The sequence below is a fragment of the Arachis stenosperma genome, chromosome 1, assembly GCF_014773155.1.
Source record: "Arachis stenosperma cultivar V10309 chromosome 1, arast.V10309.gnm1.PFL2, whole genome shotgun sequence".
Lineage (NCBI taxonomy): Eukaryota > Viridiplantae > Streptophyta > Magnoliopsida > Fabales > Fabaceae > Arachis > Arachis stenosperma.
The window spans coordinates 55,055,598-55,080,181 of NC_080377.1; the positions used below are offsets into that span (position 1 = coordinate 55,055,598).

Here is a 24,584-nt window from a genome sequence, read left to right on the forward strand (position 1 = left end):
ATCCATTTCGAGTGCAGGGAGGTCAGATTCCAACAGCATCAGCAGTCCTTTGTCAGCCTTTTTCAGAGTTTTGCTCAAATCCCTCAATTTCAGCCAGAAATTACCTGAAATCACAGAAAAATACACAAACTCATAGTAAAGTCCAGAAATGTGAATTTAACATAAAAACTAATGAAAACATCCCTAAAAGTAGCTTGAACTCACTAAAAACTACCTAAAAACAATGCCAAAAAGCGTATAAATTATCCGCTCATCACAACACCAAACTTAAATTGTTGCTTGTCCCCAAGCAATTGAAAATCAAATAGGATAAAAAGAAGAGAATATACTATAAATTCCAAAATATCAATGAATATTAATTATAATTAAATGAGCGGGACTTGTAGCTTTTTGCTCTGAACAGTTTGGCATCTCACTTTTTCCTTTGAAGTTTAGAATGATTGGCTTCTCTAGGAACTTAGAATTTCGGATAGTGTTATTGACTTTCCTAGTTAAGTATGTTGATTCTTGAACACAGCTACTTTTATGAGTCTTGGCCGTGGCCCTAAGCACTTTGTTTTCCAGTATTACCACCGGATACATAATGCCACAGACACATAACTGGGTGAACCATTTCAGATTGTGACTCAGCTTTGCTAGAGTCCCCAGTTAGTGGTGTCCAGTGCTCTTAAGCACACTCTTTTGCTTTGGATCACGACTTTAACCACTCAGTCTCAAGCTTTTCACTTGGACCTTCATGACACAAGCACATGGTTAGGGACAGCTTGATTTAGCCGCTTAGGCCTGGATTAATTTCCTTGGGCCTCCTATCCATTGATGCTCAAAGCCTTGGATCCTTTTTACCCTTGCCTTTTGGTTTTAAGGGCTCTTGGCTTTTTCTATTGCTCTTTTTTTTCGCCATTCACTGCTTTTTCTTGCTTCAAGAATCAATTTCATGATTTTTCAGGTCATCAATAACATTTCTCTTTGTTCATCATTCTTTCAAGAGCCAACAATTTTAACATTCATAAACAACAAGATCAAAAGACATATGCACTGTTCAAGCATTCATTCAGAAAACAAAAAGTATTGTCACCACATCAATATAATTAAATTAAATTCAAGGAGAATTTCGAAATTCATGTACTTCTTGTTCTTTTGAATTAAAACATTTTTCTTTTAAGAGAGGTGAAGGATTAATGGAATTTATTCATAGCTTTAAGGCATGGTTACACACTAATGATCATGAAATAAAGACACAAAACATAGATAAACACAATATTAAAAACTGAAAAACAGAAAGAAATAAAGAACAAGGAATGAATCCACCTCTAGTGGCGTCTTCTTCTTGAAGGACCAATGGTGTTCTTTAGCTCTTCTATGTCCCTTCCTTGCCTTTGTTGCTCTTCCCTCATTGCTCTTTGATCTTCTCTTATTTCTTGGAGAATGATGGAGTGCTCATGATGTTCCACCCTTAATTGTTCCACATTGTGGCTCAAACCTTCTAAGGAAGTGTTGAGTTGCTCCCAATAGTTGTTTGGAGGAAAGTGCATCCCTTGAGGCATCTCAGGGATTTCTTGATGATGAGCTTCCTCATGCACCTCTTGAGAACCGTGAGGGACTTCTCTTGCTTGCTCCATCCTCTTCTTGGTGATGGGCTTGTCCTCTTCAATGGAGATGTCTCCTTCTATGATAACTCCAGCTGAGTAACATAGATGGCAAATAAGGTGAGGAAAAGCTAGCCGTGCCATAGGTGAGGGCTTGTCGGCTATTTTGTAGATTTCATTGGCGATGACCTCATGAACTTCTACTTCCTCTCCAATCATGATGCCATAAATCATGATGGCCCGATCCACAGTAACTTCAGATCGGTTGCTAGTAGGAATGATGGAGCGTTGAATGAACTCCAACCATCCTCTAGCTATAGGCTTGAGGTCCAATCTTCTTAGTTGGACTGGCTTGCCTTTGGAGTCTCTCTTCCATTGAGCTCCTTCCACACAAATGTCCATAAGGACTTGGTCCAACCTTTGATCAAAGTTGACCCTTCTAGTGTAGGGGCGTTCATCACCTTGCATCATAGGCAAGTGAAACGCCAACCTCACATTTTCCGGACTAAAATCCAAGTATTTCCCCCGAACCATTGTGAGATAATTCTTTGGACTCGGGTTCATACCTTGATCATGGTTCCTAGTGATCCATGCATTGGCATAGAACTCTTAAACCATTAAGATTCCGACTTGTTGCATGGGGTTGGTTAAGACTTCCCAACCTCTTCTTCGGACTTCATGTCGGATCTCCGGATACTCATTTTTCTTGAGCTTGAAAGGGACCTCAGGGATCACCTTCTTCTTTGCCACAACATCATAGAAGTGGTCTTGATGGCTCTTGGAGATGAATCTTTCCATCTCCCATGACTCGGAGCTGGAAGCTTTTGTCTTCCCTTTTCCTTTTCTAGAGGATACTCCGGCCTTAAGTGCCATTGGTAATGGAAAAACAAAAAAAAGCTTATGCTTTTACCACACCAAACTTAAAATATTGCTCGCCCTCGAGCAATAAAAGAAAGAAGAGAAGAAGAAGAAGAAGAAAATATGGTAGAGAGGGAGAGAGGTAGGTTCGGCTTAGGTGAAGAAGGAGGGGTTGTGTTGTGTGAAAATGAAGTAGAATGGAAGGGTATTTATAGGGAAAGGGGGGGAGGTATGTTCGGCCATTTGGGTGGGAAAGGGAGGGAAATTGGTTTGAATATTTGAAGGTAGGTGGGGTTTATGGGGAAGAGTGGATGGATGTGAGTGGTGAATGGGGTAATTGGGAAGAGGAATTGAGGTGATTGGTGAAAGGTGTTGGGAAGTGTGACATGGGGAAGAGTGAATTTGGATTAGGAGAGTGTGATTAGGATTAAAAGGTAAGGTGGGAATATGTTAGATGGGGATCCTGTGGGGTCCACAGATCCTGAGGTGTCAAGGAATTCCATCCCTGCACCAAATAGGCATGTAAAATGCCTTCGTGCTTCATTCTGGCGTTTAAACGCCCATTGGTGCACATTCTGGGCGTTCAACGCCCATGTAAAGCATGTTTCTGGCGTTGAACGCCAGTTTCATGCTTGTTACTGGCGTTCAGCGCCAGTTTCTCCTCTCTGGGCACATTCCTGGCGTTCAGCGCCAGAATGTTGCTTGTTTCTGGCGTTCAGCGCCAGAATGGTGCTCTGTTCTGGCGTTGAACGCCAGCCAGATGCACCTTACTGGCGTTGAACGCCAGCCTGTGCGTTCTCCAGGGGGAAAATTTTTTCTTCTGCTGTTTTTGATTCTGTTTTTAATTTTTATGATTTTTTTCGTGACTCCTCATGATCATGTACCTAATAAAACACAAAATAACAATAAAATAGTATAAAATAGAAATTAGATAAATAAAATTGGGTTGCCTTCCAATAAGCGCTTCTTTAATGTCAATAGCTTGACAGTGGCTCTCATGGAGCCACAAGGTGATCAGGTCAATGTTGTATAGTTGTCCACACCAAACTTAGAGTTTGGATATGGGATCTTAACACCAAACTTAGAGTTTGGTTGTGGCCTCACAACACCAAACTTAGAGTTTGACTGTGGGGGCTCTTCTTGACTCTGAACTGAGAGAAGCTCTTCATGCTTACTCTCTTCTGTCACAGAGGAATGGCCATGTGCCTTAAACACAAGGTAGTCCCCATTCAATTGAAGGACTAACTCACCTCTGTTGACATCTATCACAGCTCCTGCTGTGGCTAGGAAAGGTCTTCCAAGGATGATGCAATCATCCTCTTCCTTCCTAGTGTCTAAGATTATGAAATCAGCAGGGATGTAAAGGCCTTCAACCTTTACTAACACGTCCTCTACTATTCCATAAGCTTGTCTCAATGACTTGTCTGCCAGTTGTAATGAGAACAAGGCAGGTTGTACCTCAATGATCCCCAGCTTCTCCATTACAGAGAGTGGCATTAGATTTATCCCTGACCCCAGATCACACAGAGCTTTTTCAAAGATCATGGTGCCTATGGTACAAGGCATTAAGAACTTGCCAGGATCTTGTTTCTTTTGAGGTAGAATTTCCTGAATCCAAGTGTCCAGTTCATTAATGAGCAAGGGAGGTTCACTTTCCCAAGTCTCATTACCAAACAATTTGGCATTCAGCTTCATGATAGCTCCTAGATATTGAGCAACTTGCTCTCCAGTTATATCTTCATCCTCTTCAGAGGATGAATAGTCTTCAGAGCTCATGAATGGCAGAAGGAGATTTAATGGAATCTCTATGGTCTCTGTATGAGCCTCAGATTCCTCTGGATCCTTAATAGGAAACTCCTTCTTGCTTGAGGAACGTCCCAGGAGGTCTTCCTCACTAGGATTTTCGTCCTCCTCCTCCCTTGTGCATTCGGCCATATTGACTATGTCAATGGCTTTGCACTCCCCTTTTGGATTCTCTTCTGTATTGCTTGGGAGAGTACTGGGAGGAGTTTCAATGACTTTCTTACTCAGCTGGCCCACTTGTGCCTCCAGATTTCTAATGGAGGATCTTGTTTCACTCATGAAACTGAAAGTGGCCTTTGACAGATCAAAGACTACATTGGCTAAATTAGAAGTGTTTTGTTCAGAATTCTCTGTCTGTTGCTGAGAAGATGATGGATATGGCTTGCTATTGCCCAGCCTATTACGTCCACCATTGTTAAAACCTTGTTGAGGTTTTTGTTGATCCTTCCATGAGAAATTTGGATGATTTCTCCATGATGAGTTATAGGTGTTTCCATAAGGTTCACCCATGTAATTAACCTCTGCCATGGCAGGGTTCTCAGGATCATAAGCTTCTTCAGAAGCTGCCTCTCTAGTACTGTTGGATGCATGTTGCCATCCATTTAGATTTTGAGAGATCATGTTGACCTGTTGAGTCAACACTTTGTTCTGAGCCAATATGGCATTCAGAGTATCAATTTCAAGAACTCCTTTCTTTTGAGGTATCCCATTGTTCACGGAATTCCTCTCAGATGTGTACATGAATTGGTTGTTTGCAACCATGTCAATGAGCTCTTGAGCCTCTTCAGGCATTCTCTTCAGGTGAATAGATCCACCTGCAGAATGGTCCAATGACATTTTCGAAAATTCAGAGAGACCATAATAGAATATATCTAATATGGTCCATTCTGAAAACATGTCAGATGGACATCTTTTGGTCAGCTGCTTGTATCTTTCCCAAGCTTCATAGAGGGATTCACCATCTTTTTGTTTGAAGGTTTGAACATCCACTCTCAGCTTGCTCAGCTTTTGAGGAGGAAAGAATTTATCCAAGAAGGCAGTGACCAGCTTATCCCATGAGTCCAGGCTATCCTTGGGTTGTGAATCCAACCATATTCTAGCTCTGTCTCTTACAGCAAAAGGGAAAAGCATGAGTTTGTAGACCTCAGGATCAACTCCATTCGTCTTTACAGTCTCACAGATCTGCAAGAACTCAGTTAAAAACTGATAGGGATCTTCAGATGGAAGTCCATAGAACTTGCAGTTTTGTTGCATTAAAGCAACTAGCTGAGGTTTCAGCTCAAAGTTATTGGCTCCAATGGCAGGAATGGAGATGCTTCTTCCATCAAACTTAGACGTTGGCTTTGTGAAGTCACCAAGCATTCTCCTTGCATTATTATTATTTTCGGCTGCCATCTCCTTTTCTTGTTCGAAAATTTCTGAAAGGTTGTTTCTGGATTGTTGTAGTTTAGCTTCTCTTAATTTTCTCTTCAGAGACCTTTCAGGTTCTGGATCAATTTCAACAAGAGTGCCTTTATCCTTGTTCCTGCTCATATGAAAGAGAAGAAAATAAGAAAAGAAAGAGGAATCCTCTATGTCACAGTATAGAGATTCCTTTATGTTAGTAGAAGAAGAAAGGGGTAGAAGAATGAAGAAGGAGATTCGGATTTTTGGATGAAGAGAGGTGAAGAGAAGTGTTAGTAATTAAATAATTAAATAGAGAAAGGGGGAAGATAGAATTCGAAAATAATTTTTAAAAAGGGGTTAGTGATTTTCGAAAATTAGAGATAAATGTAATTAAAATTAAAATTTAAAACAATTAATTAATTAAAAATAATTTTTGAAAAAGAAAGAGGTATTTTCAAAAATTAGAGGGGAAGAGTAGTTAGGTGGTTTTGAAAAAGATAAGAAACAAACAAAAATTTAGTTAGTTGATTGAAAAATATTTGAAATCAAATTTTAAAAAGATAAGAAGATAAGAAGTTAGATAAGATATTTTGAAATCAAATTTTGAAAAAGACAAAATTTTGAGAAGGATAATATAAAAAGATAAGATAAAAATTTTAAGAAAAAGATATTTTGAAAAAGATTTAATTTTTAAAATGACTTAACTAACAAGAAACTACAAGATAAGATTCTAGAATTTAAAGATTGAACCTTTCTTAACAAGAAAGTAACAAACTTCAAATTTTTGAACCAATCATATTAATTATTAGTGAATTTTCGAAAATATGATGTAAAGATAAGGAAAAGATTTTTGAAAAATAATTTTTAAGATTTTCGAAAATAATAAAAAAATGAAAAAGATATGATTTTTGAAAAAGATTTTGAAAAGATAAGATTTTAAAATTGAAATTTTGACTTGACTTGTAAGAAACAACTAATTTTAAAAATTTTTGACCAAGTCAACCCAAAATTTCGAAATTTTGGAGGGAAATAAGGAAAAGATTTTTTTGATTTTTGAATTTTTAATTATGAGAGAGAAACAACAAAAATACTTAATGCATGAAATTTTTAGATCAAAACCATGAATGCATGCAAGAATGCTATGAATGTCAAGATGAACACCAAGAACACTTTGAAGATCATGATGAACATCAAGAACACAATTTTGAAAAAAATTTTGATGCAAAGAAAACATGCAAGACACCAAACTTAGAAATCTTTAATGCATGGACTCTAAGAAACGAAAAATGCATATGAAAAACAACAAACAACACAAAACAAGAAAACATCAAGATCAAACAAGAGGACTTATCAAGAAAAACTTGAAGATCATGAAGAACACTATGAATGCATGGATTTTCGAAAAAATGCAAGAAAAAATTTTTAAAGCATGCAATTGACACCAAACTTAAAAATTGACTCAAGATTCAAACAAGAATACAAAATATTTTTTATTTTTATGATTTTATGATTTTTTTGGATTTTTATTAATTTTTTTTCGAAAACAAAGTTAGGAAAAACAAAAAATAAAAGAAAAATTTTGAAAAAGATTTTTGAAAAGAAAATTACCTAATCTGAGCAACAAGATGAACCGTCAGTTGTCCATACTCGAACAATCCCCGGCAACGGCGCCAAAAACTTGGTGGACGAAATTGTGATTACATCAATGTAGTATTCTTTGTTGTTGTATGGAATCATTATTATGGCACTTATGTGTGGACACAACTCCGTTCAACTAACCAGCAAGTGTACTGGGTCGTCCAAGTAATAAACCTTACGTGAGTAAGGGTCGATCCCACAGAGATTGTTGGTATGAAGCAAGCTATAGTCACTTTGTAAATCTCAGTTAGGCAGATTAAATTGGTTTATGGATTTTCGAATATTAATAATAAAAAAAAAATAAAAGGGATAGAAATACTTATGTAAATTAATAGTGGGAATTTCAGATAAGTGTATGGAGATGCTGTGCTCCTCTTGAATCTCTACTTTCTCATTGCTTTCATCCAATCCTTCTTACTCCTTTCCATGGCAAGCTGTATGTAGGGCATCACCGTTGTCAATGGCTACATCCCATCCTCTCAGTGAAAATGGTCCTATGCTCTGTCACGGCACGGCTAATCATCTGTCGGTTCTCAATCAGGTTGGAATAGAATCCCTTGATTCTTTTGCGTTTGTCATCACGCCCAGCCTTCAGGAGTTTGAAGCTCGTCACAGTCATTCAATCCCAGAATCCTACTCGGAATACCATAGACAAGGTTTAGACTTTCTGGATCCTCATGAATGCCGCCATCTATCTAACTTATACCACGAAGATTCTGTTGGGGAATCTAAGAGATATGCGCCCGGCCTTAAGTAGAACGGAAGTGGTTGTCAATCACGCGTGTTCATAGGTGAGAATGATGATGAGTGTCACGGATCATCACATTCATCAAAGTTAAGTGTAACGTATATCTTGGAATAAGAATAAAAGAGAATTGAATAGAAAGTAATAGTAATTGTATTGAAACTTGAGGTACAGCAGAGCTCCACACCCTTAATCTATGGTGTGCAGAAACTCCACCGTTGAAAATACATAAGTGAAAGGTTCAGGCATGGCCAAATGGCCAGCCCTCTAAAACGTGATCAATAGCCTCTTAGGATGAAGAATAAAATAAAACTGAGACCAAAGATGTCTAATACATTAGTAAATCATCCTATTTATAATAAACTAGCTCCTAGGGTTTACATGAGTAAGTAATTGATGCATAAATCCACTTCCGGGGCCCACTTGGTGTATGCTTGGGCTGAGCTTGATCAATCCACGAGCTGAGGCTTCTCTTGGAGTTGAACTCCGAGTTATGACGTGTTTTGGGCGTTCAACTCCGGATCATGACGTTTTTCTGGCGTTTAACTCCAGACAGCAGCATGTACTTGGCGTTCAACGCCAAGTTACGTCGTCAATTTCCGAATAAAGTATGGACTATTATATATTTCTGGAAAGCCCTGGATGTTTACTTTCCAACGCCGTTGAGAGTGCGCCAATTGGAGTTCTGTAGCTCCAGAAAATCCATTTCGAGTGCAGGGAGGTCAGATTCCAATAGCATCAGAAGTCCTTTTGTCAGCCTTTTTCAGAGTTTTGCTCAAATCCCTCAATTTCAGCCAGAAATTACCTGAAATCACAAAAAAACACACAAACTCATAGTAAAGTCCAGAAATGTGAATTTAACATAAAAACTAATGAAAACATCCCTAAAAGTAGCTTGAACTCACTAAAAACTACCTAAAAATAATGCCAAAAAGCGTATAAATTATCCGCTCATCACTAAGTCAAAGTGGTTCTGCTTAGAATTCTCTGTCTGTTGCTGAGAAGATAATGGAAAAGGCTTGCCATTGCTAAACCTGTTTCTTCCACCATTATTGTTGTTGAAACCTTGTTGAAGTTTCTGTTGATCCTTCCATGAGAAATTTGGGTGATTTCTCCATGAAGAATTATAGGTATTTCCATAGGGTTCTCCCATGTAATTCACCTCTTCCATTGAAGGGTTCTCAGGATCATAAGCTTCTTCTTCAGATGGAGCGTCCTTAGTACTGCCTGGTGTAGCTTGCATTCCAGACAGACTTTGAGAAATCAAATTGACTTGCTGAGTCAATATCTTGTTCTGAGCCAGTATGGCATTTAGAGTATCAATCTCAAGAACTCCTTTCTTCTGATTAGTCCCATTGTTCACAGGATTCCTTTCAGAAGTGTACATGAATTGGTTATTTGCAACCATTTCAATTAGTTCTTGAGCTTCTGTAGGCGTCTTCTTCAGATGAAGAGATCCTCCAACAGAGCTATCCAAAGACATCTTGGACAGTTCAGACAGACCATCATAGAAGATGCCTATGATGCTCCATTCAGAAAGCATATCAGAGGGACACTTTCTGATCAATTGTTTGTATCTTTCCCAAGCTTCATAGAGGGATTCACCTTCCTTCTGTCTGAAGGTTTGGACTTCCACTCTAAGCTTACTCAATTTTTGAGGTGGAAAGAACTTTGCCAAAAAGGCATTGACTAGCTTTTCCCAAGAGTTCAGGCTGTCTTTAGGTTGTAAGTCCAACCATATTCTAGCTCTGTCTCTTACAGCAAAAGGGAATAGCATAAGTCTGTAGACCTCAGGGTCAACCCCATTAGTCTTGACAATGTAACAGATTTGCAAGAACTCAGCTAAAAACTGATGAGGATCTTCCAATGGAAGTCCATGGAACTTGCAATTCTGTTGCATTAGAGAAACTAATTGAGGCTTAAGCTCAAAGTTGTTTGCTCCAATGGCAGGGATAGAGATGCTTCTCCCATAGAAGTCGGGAGTAGGTGCAGTAAAGTCACCCAGCACCTTCCTTGCATTGTTGGCATTGTTGTTGTTTTCGGCTGCCATGGGTTCTTTTTCTTTGAAGATTTCTGTTAGGTCCTCTATAGAGAGTTGTGCCTTAGCTTCTCTTAGCTTTCGCTTTAAGGTCCTTTCAGGTTCAGGGTCAGCCTCAACAAGAATGCTTTTGTCCTTGCTCCTGCTCATATGAAAGAGAAGAGAACAAGAAAATGTGGAATCCTCTATGTCACAGTATAGAGATTCCTTGAGGTGTCAGAGGAACAAAAAAAAATAGAAGAAAGAGGTAGAAGAATTCAAACTTAGTGAGATAGAGTTCGAATTATGCATTGAGGAGGAGTGGTACTCCATAAATAGAAGGATGTGAGAAGAGGGGAAGAGATTTTTCGAAAATTAAGTAAAAGATTTTAAAAACATTTTGAAAAACTTTAATTGATTTTCGAAAACTAAGAGTGGAAAAGAAATCAAGTAATTTTTGAAAAAGATTTTGAAATTAGAAATTAAAAAGATATGATTGAAAACTATTTTGAAAAAGATATGATTAAGAAGATATGATTGAAAAGTTATGGTTTTAAAAACATATGATTGAAAAGATATGATTTGAAAAACAATTTAAAAAAAGATTTGATTTTAAAAAAATAATGACTTGGCTAACAAGAAAAGATATGATTCAAACATTAAACCTTTCTCAACAGAAAAGGCAACATACTTGAAATGTTGAATCAAATCATTAATTGATAGCAAGTATTTTTGAAAATGGAAAGAAATTGATTTTGAAAAAGATTTGGTTGAAAAGATATGATTTGAAAAAGATTTGATTTTGAAAAACTTTTGAAAACTTGAAAAAAAATCTGAATTGAAAACAGAATCTTCCCTCTTGTGCCATCCTGGCGTTAAACGCCCAGAATGGTGCACATTCTGGCGTTTAACACCCAAAGCACTACCTTTTTGGGCGTTAAACGCCCAGCCAGGCACCCTGGCTGGCGTTTAAACGCCAGTTTTTCCTTCTTCACTGGGCGTTTTGAACGCCCAGCTTTTTTTGTATAATTCCTCTGCTGCATGTACTGAATCTTCAGTTCCCTGTATTATTGACTTTGAAAACAGAACCAAGATCAAATAAACAATGCATGCAAGACACCAAACTTAAAATGAGACACTAGACTCAACAAGAAACATAAAATATTTTTGGTTTTTATGATTTTGTAATTTTTTTGGGTTTTTCGAAAATTAAGTGGAAGAAGAAAATAAAGGTATCAAAATTCTTAATGAGAATTCCAGGAATCATGCAATGTTAGTCTAAAGCTTCAGTCTAAAGGAATTAGACATGGATAGCCAAGCTTCAGCAGGACATTGCATTCAAGAGCTAAATTGATGAGAATCAATCAGCTTTGGTGATGATAAAATCATCACCTTGAAACACTAGAATTCATTCTTAAGAACTCTGAAAAATATATAATCTAAGCAACAAGATGAACCGTCAGTTGTCCATACTCGAAACAATCCCCGGCAACGGCGCCAAAAACTTGGTGCACGAAATTGTGATCACTACTTTTCACAACTCAAATAATCCTCGGTAATGAATCCAAAAACTTGGTGCTCAATACCATGGCATAAACACAACTTCGCACAACTAACCAGCAAGTGCACTGGGTCGTCCAAGTAATAAACCTTACGCGAGTAAGGGTCGATCCCACAGAGATTGTTGGTATGAAGCAAGCTATGGTCATCTTGTAAATCTCAGTCAGGCAGATTCAAATGGTTATGAATGATATATGAATAAAGCATAAAGATAGAGATACTTATGTAATTCATTGGTGAGAATTTCAGATAAGCGAATGGAGATGCTTTGTCCCTTCCGTCTCTCTGCTTTCCTACTGTCTTCATCCAATCCTTCTTACTCCTTTCCATGGCAAGCTGTATGTTGGGCATCACCGTTGTCAATGGCTACAGTCCCGTCCTCTCAGTGGAAATGTTCAACGCACCCTGTCACGGCACGGCTATCCAGCTGTCGGTTCTCGATCATGTCGGAATAGAATCCAGTGATTCTTTTGCGTCTGTCACTAACGCCCCACAATCGCGAGTTTGAAGCTCGTCACAGTCATTCAATCATTGAATCCTACTCAGAATACCACAGACAAGGTTTAGACCTTCCGGATTCTCTTGAATGCCGCCATCAATTCTAGCTTATACCACGAAGATTCCGGTTAAAGAATCCAAGAGATAAACATTCAAGCCTTGTTTGCTTGTAGAACGGGAGTGGTTGTCAGGCACGCGTTCATAAGTGAGAATGATGATGAGCGTCACATAATCATCACATTCATCAAGTTCTTGAGTGCGAATGAATATCTTGGAATAAGAACAAGCTGAATTGAATAGAAGAACAATAGTAATTGCATTAATACTCGAGGTACAGCAGAGCTCCACACCTTAATCTATGGTGTGTAGAAACTCCACCGTTGAAAATACATAAGAACAAGGTCTAGGCATGGCCGTGAGGCTAGCCTCCCAATGATCTAAGATAGCATAAAACTACTCAAAGATAGCTACCAAGATGAAAATACAATAGCAAAAGGTCTTATTTATAAAGAACTAGTAGCCTAAGGTTTACAGAAATGAGTAAATGACAGAAAAATCCACTTTCGGGCCCACTTGGTGTGTGCTTGGGCTGAGCATTGAAGCATTTTCATGTAGAGACTTCTCTTGGAGTTAAACGCCAGCTTTTGTGCCAGTTTGGGCGTTTAACTCCCATTTTTGTGCCAGTTCCGGCGTTTAACGCCGGGCACTCTTGAGCTGATTTGGAGCGCCGGTTTGGGCCATCAAATCTCGGGCAAAGTATGGACTATTATACACTGCTGGAAAGCCCAGGATATCTACTTTCCAACGCCGTTGAGAGCGCGCCAATTGGGCCTCTGTAGCTCAAGAAAATCCACTTCGGATGCAGGGAGGTCAGAATCCAACAGCATCTGCAGTCCTTTTCAGTCTCTGAATCAAATTTTTGCTCAAGTCCCTCAATTTCAACCAGAAAATACCTGAAATCACAGAAAAACACACAAACTCATAGTAAAGTCCAGAAAAGTGAATTTTAACTAAAAACTAATAAAAATATACTAAAAACTAACTAAATCCTACTAGAAATATACTAAAAACAATGCCAAAAGGCGTATAAATTATCCGCTCATCAACCCTCAGATCCACCAGAAACACTGCTGTCACTATGTACAAAACCATTCGCGAGCACAGGTCCGTTCGCGTATATAGGGGCTACCCCACCGTCTGGTAGTGCCGGCTCATCGGGCTGTGGAAAATCAGAGATCGGCTCAAGGGAAAAGTCCCACTCTGGTGGTATCACCGGTACGTAGTCACCAGCTAACTCGGGCTCATCAGGAATGATTTCAGGTTCCGCCTCATTCAAAGGTTGAGCTGGTATAGGGTGCTCAGGATCATCAGGAAAAGGATGTACAGGTGCATCATGATGTAACCAGGATAAGAGAAAGTCGTAAGGAGCATCGGGGTCAAAATGCGGGCTAGACAGAGGATGTTGAAAAGCTCGATTAGGTAACGCATACCGTCTAATACGAGGCTCTAGTCCCATGATAAAGTAACTGTGATGTACCGGGTTCTCGTAGACGTAAGGGTCCTCGAACTCATAGAATATCACGCCCGTCTCCATCTGAGGGGGAGGAAGGAAGAGAAGGGGTAAGACCTGGGGAGTTCTTAGTAGGGTCGGGGTTGTTAGTTACATTCATTTATTCGATTTTGATTAGCAGATGGATATTAGAATACAGTAAAGTAGTAAACAGTAGTTATAAATAGATAGAAAAACGGAAAACAAAACACAAACAGAAGAACACAAGGAAATAAAGCACAGACATAGCACTCAAGCAGACAAACATAAAGAAATAGTTCACACACAAGAAGGAAAACAACAGAGAATGATGCGCAGACAAGAATGATGCATGTCTAGCCCTAGTGCAGGTAATGAGCTCATCTGTTGGTTACTAACACGCTCCCGACGTTATCCAGCAACCTCTGTCTGGATAAGGCTTTCCTTTTGGCTATACCCCTGTGTACAGGAAATAACCCCTCTGCCACCACAGGGTCCACTGCACGCAGAAAATAACACATCTGCCACTGCAGGGATGTATACCGACACACCTTCTGTATACAGGAAATAACCCCTCTGCCACTACAGAAATGGAACAGGTGGTCACGGTACTTCTGTAGCAAGAAATAACCCCTCTACCTTACAGAAATAAAATATAGGTCTGTACCGCAGGAAAGCATTCTCAGTGGTTGCACCACATCTATCTGACTGCCTCAATGCAGCAGATGATCATACAAGTATATCTGGAGTTGCCATAACGCAACAAATGAATAAACACATCTCTTGGGTTGCCTCAAGCAACAAATGACCTCTCAATAGGTCCTCTGCTCTTTATCATATTACTCTTATCTCTTCGTCCCTGTATTCTGCTCTGTTTATTCTTTTCTCTGCGCTTCTTTACTTTATTTTGTTTTCTCTATTTAACGTTAGTATTTAAAGCTTATGTAAATTTCGGTATGAATAGTTAGCCGGTCCCAAGTATAGGTTCATTAAGTCTATACTGAAACATTTTAACTTTTCATATTATACCTAACCCTAGTCGCAATTCAAGGACTAACTTGGTTGCCCTAGTTCATTCACTAATCTCTGTCTGTTTTTTCTGTTATTAAAACTTTACAGAATTTTCTTTAATTTTTATCTTTTCTTTAACTTTTTATCTTTCATTTATCTTTGCCTCACTAATATGTTCTTACCACTCCCTAAGTGTTTTATGAAGGTAATTATGAGATTCTGCTCTTAAAGTTGTCTTTCTAAAGCTTTTACAGAAAACTGCCTTTTCCGCATTATTTTATTATTTTTATTAAAATATTATTTTTAATTAAATATTATTATTTAATATTTTATTATTATTTATTATTTTATTATTAAATTTTCGAAAATTAACCTTCCTTTACCTTTTTACCTTTAAAATTCATTTTTTATCCCAGTAACTTTTAATATTTCTACTTTAACCACCCTAACTTTCAGAAATTACCAAATAACCCCCAAACACCAAAAATTTTACTTCCTTGCCCTTTTAAGGATCTAAAACCTATTCTTCATTGTTCTTCATCACACACAAAGTGTTCTTCATGTTCTTCATAAATTCTTCAGATTCTTTCTCTGTTTTTATCCTTTTTTCAGTCTTTCAGCAACCGATTTTTACCATAATTCAAAATAAATTGGCAGCCACTAAAACCCCATCTTTTCCACATGATTTTAACACAAATTGAACCTCAATTTAAGCCTAGGGTTTCGTTTTTCCAGCTGCTCCAAGAACATAAACTCTAAGCTTGAATTTCATCAAATTTCATCAAAATTTCACCAAATTTTCACCAAGAATCAATCATATATGCAACCAATTTTTAGCACAGCCAAATCATGCAACATTCACACAATTCAAACACAAAATATTCAAGATTAATTTCGTGACACCCTACCTGATTTTGCTGCTCCAAACTCAAGTTAAACTTTCAGGTGGTCCTTTAGCACTTTTTCCTCCTAAATCACATCAAGAACAACTTTAAATCCAAAAACTCTCAACTAACAAAATCTCACTCAGCATGTTAGGAAGTGATTTCTAACCATAGACATGCTGGAAAATCACGTTTATTGGCCCTCAAGTCAATTTAAGCATGATTCCTAAGGAAGAACATCAAGAAAACACATGTTTAAGTATGTTTCCTTGAAACCGAATCAAAAGAGAGATGGTGCAGCCAACTCACCTTGATTCCAGCCTTGATAAGTCATATGATCATGTGGAGAAAGAAGAGAGGATCATTTTGGTTGGATTGGAATTTTGATTTGAGTTTTAGTTCAGCAGAAATCAAGCTTTGAAGATTTGGAACTAAGAACTTTTCTCTCTTTTTCTCCCTTGGAAATTTCGGCCACAAAGATCAAATGAACCAACCTTGGGGGTTTTGGGGGTGTAGGGTGAGTTGTGATTGGTTGGCTTGGAGGTGGATTAAAATAATATTAAAATATTTCAGGTGTATAACTACTAAAACTAGATGTATCGGAACAGTTGTAAAAACATCTCTAAAAATTATTTTCTGAGCTACTAGCATAAAAGATACTAGTAACATATTTATTATGTGAGTAAAACATGTATAATGAGGCCTTAGCATTGCTAAAGTCATCAGAGAGTGTTGGTGCTAAGCTGCACCAGTAAACCGTGAACCCGGTTAAACCGATTTTCTATTTTTAACTAAAATTGACCAGGTTACCTTATAATATCATTCAAGAAGCTTCTAATACTCATATAATGATGATATTATCCTATTATTTCTCTTCTCTCATGAATCGAGTCCGTTTCGTCAAATTGAGACTATTTACGAAAAACCGGATCAAAACTCCTAACCGATACGGTTCAAAAACTATGTTCTTCGTGACTGCGTTATCGAGCTTGCCTCGGAAAAGGTTCTAGCTTAAAGATGACATAATGACAATGAGGATTGAAATACTTGATGATATATCAGAGGTTCTCCCCTTACTGATCCTCCGGAGAAATCTGTACTTTCAGAAAAGATCTCACGTACTCGAAAATCAGGGTTGTTACATTGGGGATTAAGGAATTCTTTCCTTGTCAAAACCACAACTATGGCAATTACAATGAGTTAACCCCAGTTAGTCAACTCTTAACATCGAGAGTAAGTTAGGTGAGCATAATTATCCTTAATCGACAAATCCTAGCTAACTTACTAATTAACTTAGTAAAAAATTAGCATTAGTGGAAACAAGGGCAACTAACAACCCAAAATAACCACTAGATGTTGGACAATATGACTCTAGTATCCTATATATCCTTTTTCTAAAGCCAAGGAGTGAAAATCTACTCCATATTCAAAATTGACATACAAAAACTTGGTGGGCATAATAACTAAACATAGTGATATCGCAAAAATGCTTGAAATTATGACCAACCAATAAGCAAAATCAACAAAGGTAACTCAATCAAACATATAATAACCAACAAACATCAAATTAATCACCAAAAACTCAAGGATTCAAAAGGAATATATATAAAGTAAAACTTCAACTATAAGAAAGTAAGACAAAAGTCATATAAATAAAGAGAAGTTAAGTATTACTTACAATGATGGTAGCTAAAATCCAAGATCAAAAATAGAAATTGTAGATTGAAATTGTAGATTTCTAACATAAACCCTAATTAAACCCTAAGAGAGTTGAGAGAAAAAAAATACTAGGAAAACTAATAACAAAGCTTCCTAAAACTATCTAAAATGTGTATGAATGAATGTTGTATGTTGCTCCCTTGCTAGCCCTTCCATATGAGCTTTAGACTTCACAGAATTGGACCAAAAAGCCCTCAAAATTGCGAGCCACGTAATTTTTTAATAAAGTCACGCGTTAGTACTTGTGCATACGCACAGGGTTGTGTGCTTACGCACACTGGCTGAATCTCATCTTGTGCGTACACACACATTGAAGTGCTTTTCTCCTTTGTTTCTCCATGTGTTCTCCCATTTGCATGCTTTCCTTCCACTTTTTCCAAGCCATTCTTGCCTATTTGACCTGAAATCACTCAACAAAATATATCAAGGCATCAAATGGAATAAAATAGAATTAAATTGATTAATAAAGCACAAAAAAGCATGTTTTTACATTTAGGCACAATTTAGGGAGAAATCACAAAAGTATGCTATTTAGGTGAATAAGTGTGAGTTTAAATGATAGAATCCACTCAATTTAAGCTAAAAATTATCATCAAAAATGGCCCCATTATTTGATTTTGTAGATGTTGTGATTTTAGAAATGATTTTGATTTATTGGAAACTATTTGAAAAGAGTTTGAGAAATGGTTTGGGGACCCGAGAAAGGTGGCAAAGTCCAAATTTTAAGGGAGCTGCTGTCAAAATTTTTAGAAGAATTTTGAGAAGTTTTATTTTAGTTAATTTGGATTAAAGAATTGTTTTATTTGATTTTAATTTATTTAAGAAAAGAATGAATTATGTTTGACTTTAAATGATTTGGTTTTGAAATAAGATTGGTTGTCACTCCCCTAAAGTTTAGAGACTTTGTCGTGGAATTTAATTTCATAAATATTGATTTAAGGTAATTTGATCTAATTTAACAACTTAGTTTGTCTTGAGTGGATTTAAGAAAAGAATTATGATTTTTAAGCATGATTGATTGCGAATATTATTGAAATATGATTGGCAAGGATGGTGGTCTTATCTCGCTTGCGTGTTTGAGATTGATATGTGAGTATGCTTGATGTTGTGAGGATGGATTTGGCAAGTTGAGGGTGAAGGATTCCCTCTCTTGTTGTGGAATGAATGTGGGGAAGGTGGAAAGGCACTCTCCTGCGTATTATTTTCCACCACATCTTTCTCTGTGTTGTAAGGTGGAAAGGCACACTCCTTCGATGTGGAAAGGTACTCTCCTTCGTCACTCCTCCAGGAGAAGGTAGAAAGGCAATCTCCTTCATTTATGTTCCTCTTAGAGATGCGCAACCTAGAGACAATGTTCGAGTTAGCTACCGGCTGTGTCAGGCTCTGGCAATTTAACCGGCACGTGAGCTCACGGCCAGTAGGATAGGCATGCATCATACTGCATTTGTGTGCTTTATTTCAGTGTGCTTAAGTGTTTCAGTTTGCCTATCTGATGAAATCTGTTTATCTGGTAACTGTGATACTTACTGTAACTGTTTTTTAAATGTGTTTGCCTTGAATTTGTTTGTGTTTATGATTAATTCTGTTTTGGGATTGAGTTTTGATGGTGAATTATTTTGAATTAGGCCGGAAGTCGAGGTAATTTAATTTGGGTCAAAGGCCGAGGTGATTTAATTTAGGCCAGAGGCCAATATTTGATTATATAATGGGCAGGAGACCGAGTTGATTGATTTGAATTGGGCCAGAGGCCAGGACTAGTTAGATCAGTGGTAAGTTAGTTAAAAATGGTTTCTTAGTAAGCAATGAAATGTATGGAGTGCTATTTTGTGTGAAATTTTATAATGAAAATATAAGTATTAAATTTAGATAATGAACTGACGTTCACTGCGACCAAAAATAGTTTTATTTAAAATATCTTCGTATAACAATTCTTCAAAATCCTCTACTAAGAACCAGCGAGGACGATGTTCTCATCCCATACAACTTTATCTTTTCAGGATAGGTGAAGAAGCTTGTAGAGTTTTAGTTAAGTATGTATATTTGCTGCCTCTGCTTGTATACATATGTTATAGATTTTTTGCTCACCCTTATTATTATAATATTATAAGAGGGATAGGAGTTGTATGTTTTATACGTATATTATATTTATAAGCTACTTATGTAATAAGTTTTGTATATATGAATATGCATGATAATTTTCAAGATAAAGTATTTTTCCGGTTTTTTGAAAAAGAAAATAGCGACACGATTTTGAGTCATAGGCTCCTATTTTATTATTAAGTATATGAGGTCGACGTAATACTTCTTGCTATCAAAGTAGCGCAGCCGGAAGCGTGACATTCTGATAGTGAGGGTGTTACATTATGCCAACCCCAACCATGCATCTTTTGGAAGATTAGATAAAGGTCTATGCATATGCATTTTCAGCCTCGCTATATTCATCGTAAGTTGGGTTGATATTATCCGTGTTGTCAATCAATGAGGACCCACCGAATGTGTTTTGGTATTTAATGGATACAGTGAAGAACTTTTAGTAACAAACACAATCATAGCTACTAGAACAGATTTTGATCATTTCGTACCTGGCAGATCCATTACTAATAGCGTACACAAACCATCTATTAATTAAATTGTATTTGATTTTCCGCACAATCTAGTAATATATTTGGATTATGGTTCAGATTCTTGAATTAGTGGCATTAAGGTGAACTGATGAGCAATCTGATGTAAGTTTTAAGACAACATGGCAACTTCCATCGAGATTTGTGTTATGCTCTATAACACCTAACAAGATAATTTTACTGATTATAAGTTGTAAATGTAATGCTAATAAAGTACCATGTTTTATCATATACTAACAATTATATGAATACATTAATGTTTTAGGTAGATGTCTTCAGCAAGATAGATTAAAGCACAACATGCAACACTATGTTTATAAATTTATGCAACCTACGGCTGATTTAAAATTTGTAAGCTTTTTTTGTCTATTCTTTGTTGAATATAGTTTTTTCTTATCAACATACATAACTCACGTTAAAACTTTATAGTTTAGATATATGTTCCAATTCAAGAGGGTGACCACTGGTATCTAATGGAAATCTCGGTTGACAATCCTACAATCTATTACTTGGACACCCATTTTGATGATGACAAAATTCACCATCGTGAACGTGTTATTAAAACCCTAGTAAGGCTAATAAAACTTTTTTCTAAGCTTAATTGCTGATATTTTATTTTTAATATTTAACTAGTTAATTGAAAATAGGCAAACGTATAGGAGCAAATCATCATGTCAAACTTTTGCAAAAATAATGACATTTAAGAATATAATAAACAATTTCATGACTATAAAAATCAAAAGGCCAGAAGATATACCTCAATGTGGTTCAAGCTGAAACTCTACAACTTGGGTAATGAGTGGATGGATATAACTTTTGAGTTTAAACTAAAGGGTAACAATAAGGTGAGTAGCCAAAACAAATATCTAATATTTATACTCCATTTTGTTGTACTAATTTATAATAATTAAATTGCAGCTTGAGGATAATGATATTTTCATGATAGCCACTGTGCATTTACTTAAGAGTCGGATCAACCAGAAGAAGTCACGAATTATAGCGTCGGCCAATGAGTTTTAGAATATGCACACAAATTCTCGGATGTAAAGATAATATTAGTAATCTAGATAAATTACAATACTTTAGTTATTGATTATTTATTTGTTAGGTTTGATGGATACACTTCTTTAATTATTTTTCAATGACTTTTTGAATAGATATTTTTGCTTTGTGGCTTTACAATTTTTCTCTAGTTCTATGCACTATAAAAGAACTCATATTTTTATAATGAAATAATGTCATTTCCATTTATTATTTCAATAACAATGTCATACAAATATTATGTTTTCTGAATTATATTTTATTTTATACGATTAATTTGTTTAAAAAATATTTTTCCTTTTTTTTATTTGTTTGCATTCTATTTATATGTTTCCATATTTTCAAGATTTGAACTAGTTTGCTAAAGGATCTTTCGAGCCATAAAATTTTTTTTTCTCAAGTCCTCTTGTTTATATTTGTAAGGTGTATTTTAAACTTATTGAGGTCCAAAATCAAAAGAGATTTCAACTAATAAGGATTAAACAAAATCTATTTACCATAACTATAATATTCTTGTTGTAAATGTGATTGAAATTGTCGAATGCCAACTAGAAAATTGAAATATGGTATTTATTACAATGGTTTATGTTAAATGTTAAAATATGAAAAGTAGTTGCATATTACAAGTTTACTAAGACAACTGGATTTAATCATACAATTTTTCTCCTCAAATCTAATCATTATTAGTACGTATTTCTTGATATTTTGATTACTCGTCAAAATAATAATCAGAAAGTGAAAATAGGAGAAGAATCAGAAAATTGAAAATGAGAAAAATGATAAATATTTTATTTAACATAACAAACTTTATATTTCTTTCATTTCCTCTTCTGCATTTTTGCAGCTTCATCCTCAGCTTCTTCAAGTTGAGTAGTCTTCTTCACCAATAAATAATAAAAAAATAAAATACATATTATAAATTAAACGGCTAGATATACAAAATTATTGTTCTTAATGAACTCGCAAAATCACTTCCAAATATTAAATAGAACTTTGTAGAATAAGTGGTTTTTTTCTTTGTTCTCTTCATTGACAATAAATTTTTATATATATCTAACAACACCTAACTAATTTCCATTTGAGGATAACTGAAATGCAAAAATATATAGAGACAAATAAGAGGAAGCAATCAAAATTATTAGACTTGTCCTTTGCCATTCCAATTAATGTGAACTCCAAACTTGGATTTTTGCACTTGAAATTATTATTAGATCCTGACAAACTACTCTTGATTCGGGTTGAATCACACGCCTGGGAAAATAATATTTGATTAAACAATAATTTATCATTATTCATGATAAATGAGATATTAGAAAAATACTTTATTCTATTTTTTTCTTTATCTATGTATTGTGTATATCTTTTTTCGAGATCAATTACAATTTACAAGAGAATAATTCACACTATTAGTACCTACTGGATTTGATGGCCTATGGATTGTGACTGAAACATTGACATTGGTCTGAAACCATCTATGTCGTTTGAATTAGCTTGTGGCCATGGGTCCCTATTGTTGATCAAAATAATTAAAGATCAGAAGTGATCAAAATTTAGATTATTTTCTATTAACAGTAATAATAATCCAGTAAAACGTTTACTTAGGGCCAATTGATCCAATCTTCACAACTGTGTTGTTACTGATGAAATTTCTTATTGGTTTAATTACTCTGTTGGTCCCTATAGTTTCACAAAATTTTCATTAGGTCCATATACTTTTTGTCCTTTTTATTTGGCCCCTGTGCCAAATTTTTTTTACAATTAAGTCCCTCTTGACAGTAATTGGTTTAATTGTATAGGGACCCAATTAAAAAAAAGATGGAGAAGGGACCCAAATAAAAGGAAAAAAAGTACAGGGACCCAATTAAAAAAAATTGGTGCAAGGACTCAATTAAAAGGAAAAAAAGTATAAGGGCCTAATTAAAAATTTCACAAAACTATAAGGACGAATAGAGTAACTAAACCTTTCTTATATGTCGTATCTTCGTATGACCTTTTAACTAACAAACAAGCATTCCTGTACTAACATCATAACCAAGAGTAAAAACTCTATATATATTTGAGTTTACATACATTTCCGTCCCTTGTTAACAGTAAATATTCGACAAATTACACACAATTCTAAAGGGAGAAAAGGAAACAAAATTAATAAGGGAAAGAATAAAAAGTGAATGAAGCCGGGTAATTGGATTGCTTTCCTTTTAACCTAATGAATATTTGATTATTATGTCTAGTCGCTTTCTCTGTTACACACATGCCAAAAATAGAAAAAAAATTCATTGAGTTACCAAAAGATATAAAAAATAACCAAGAGAAAGAAGAAAAATTAATGCAAAAATGAAAGAAAGAAACAATACTTACAAATGGCTTTTGACATAGGCTAATGTTAGATATTTGACATCCATCAACTCAAGTACGGACTTGGGTGTTGCTCCTAAAATTCACCATCTATCTAAACATAATAAGCTTTTAAAACACAAGCATTGAATCTAAATCTCTATCATCATAATAATATTTTAAAACATGAGATCACAAAAATAAGATTAGTTATTGATACACGGATTTCTAATTTTTCTTTTTAAAGGGAGTTTTGTTATGATTCATATCAAGATGTTGCCACTTGCCAAAGAACAGTCACCAGAATTTTTCTGTCAACATAATAGTTTCTAATATTTGCAAAAATAAATAAATGAATAAACAAAATGCAAACATTAACTTCAAAATCATTCCTCAATTATAGACCATGTTTATAACTGGTAATGAAAACCCAAATTTTAGCCTCAAAATAGAAGCACAAAAATTTATCATAGGAAAAACCATCAGCATTCAAGTAGAATTCAACAAGTTTCATCTAGCAAGAGAAAATGGAAGGGAAGAACAGAGAATTGGCTATGGATAAAGCTAGAACAAATGCTATGAAACCACCATAAAGATAAAGTTTCCACAAGACAAACCTCCAAATGCAAATAAGAATTAGATTCTCAAAGGCTAGGGTTGGAGAAAGGGGTGTTTGTGTGTCTGCTTGGCTTGAGTTAGAGAGACCGAGTTTGACGAAGAAGCTACGATTGGAATGAACAGGAGTTGGAAAGCTCAAGAACGACAATGGCACGACACACGAAGATAGTGTCCCCCTCCTTTCGGCGAATAAGCTAGGGTTTCTTTTTGGGGGAAGAGAGTTTCGTTTGAGAGAGTGAGAGTTGAGAGGAGTTGGAGTGAACAGGGGTCGGATAGTTCAAGAACGACAATGGCGCGATGGACGGCAGTGTCTTCCTCCGTGCGGTGGCAATGGAGGCTACTACTAGGCTTTCTTTTGGGTGAAGAGAGCTTCGTTTGAGAGAGTGAGAATTGAGAGGAGAAGGAAGCTGCTGGACATTTGGCTTTCCCATTTTTCTTTTTATACAAAACGTAAAACAACACTGGTTCTTCCGATTTGCCAATTCAATTTGAATTTTATAAATTTTTTATTAAGGATAATTATATAAATTTCAGGAATTAAATAAATTATTAATTTATTTATCATCTAATCGAGATTTATATGACAATTATTTCATCCAAAAAACATAAAGATTAATATTGGAAGTATATACAAAATTTCATTAATATAGTGAAAAAAAATATAAACACAAATCTGTAAGTGATTCTCTACGCAAAGATATTAAGTTGATGGAGATTGCTAATTATCACTGTCTAAA

General features: G+C 35.9%; 1 non-coding gene across 1 annotated transcript; it reads left to right on the forward strand.

Moving 5' to 3' along the window:
- Positions 1-9,553: 9,553 nt before the first annotated feature.
- On the forward strand, positions 9,554-9,661 carry LOC130948249 (small nucleolar RNA R71). The gene has a single exon (XR_009072991.1). It is a non-coding gene; the product is annotated as a small nucleolar RNA R71 (small nucleolar RNA).
- Positions 9,662-24,584: the final 14,923 nt, after the last annotated feature.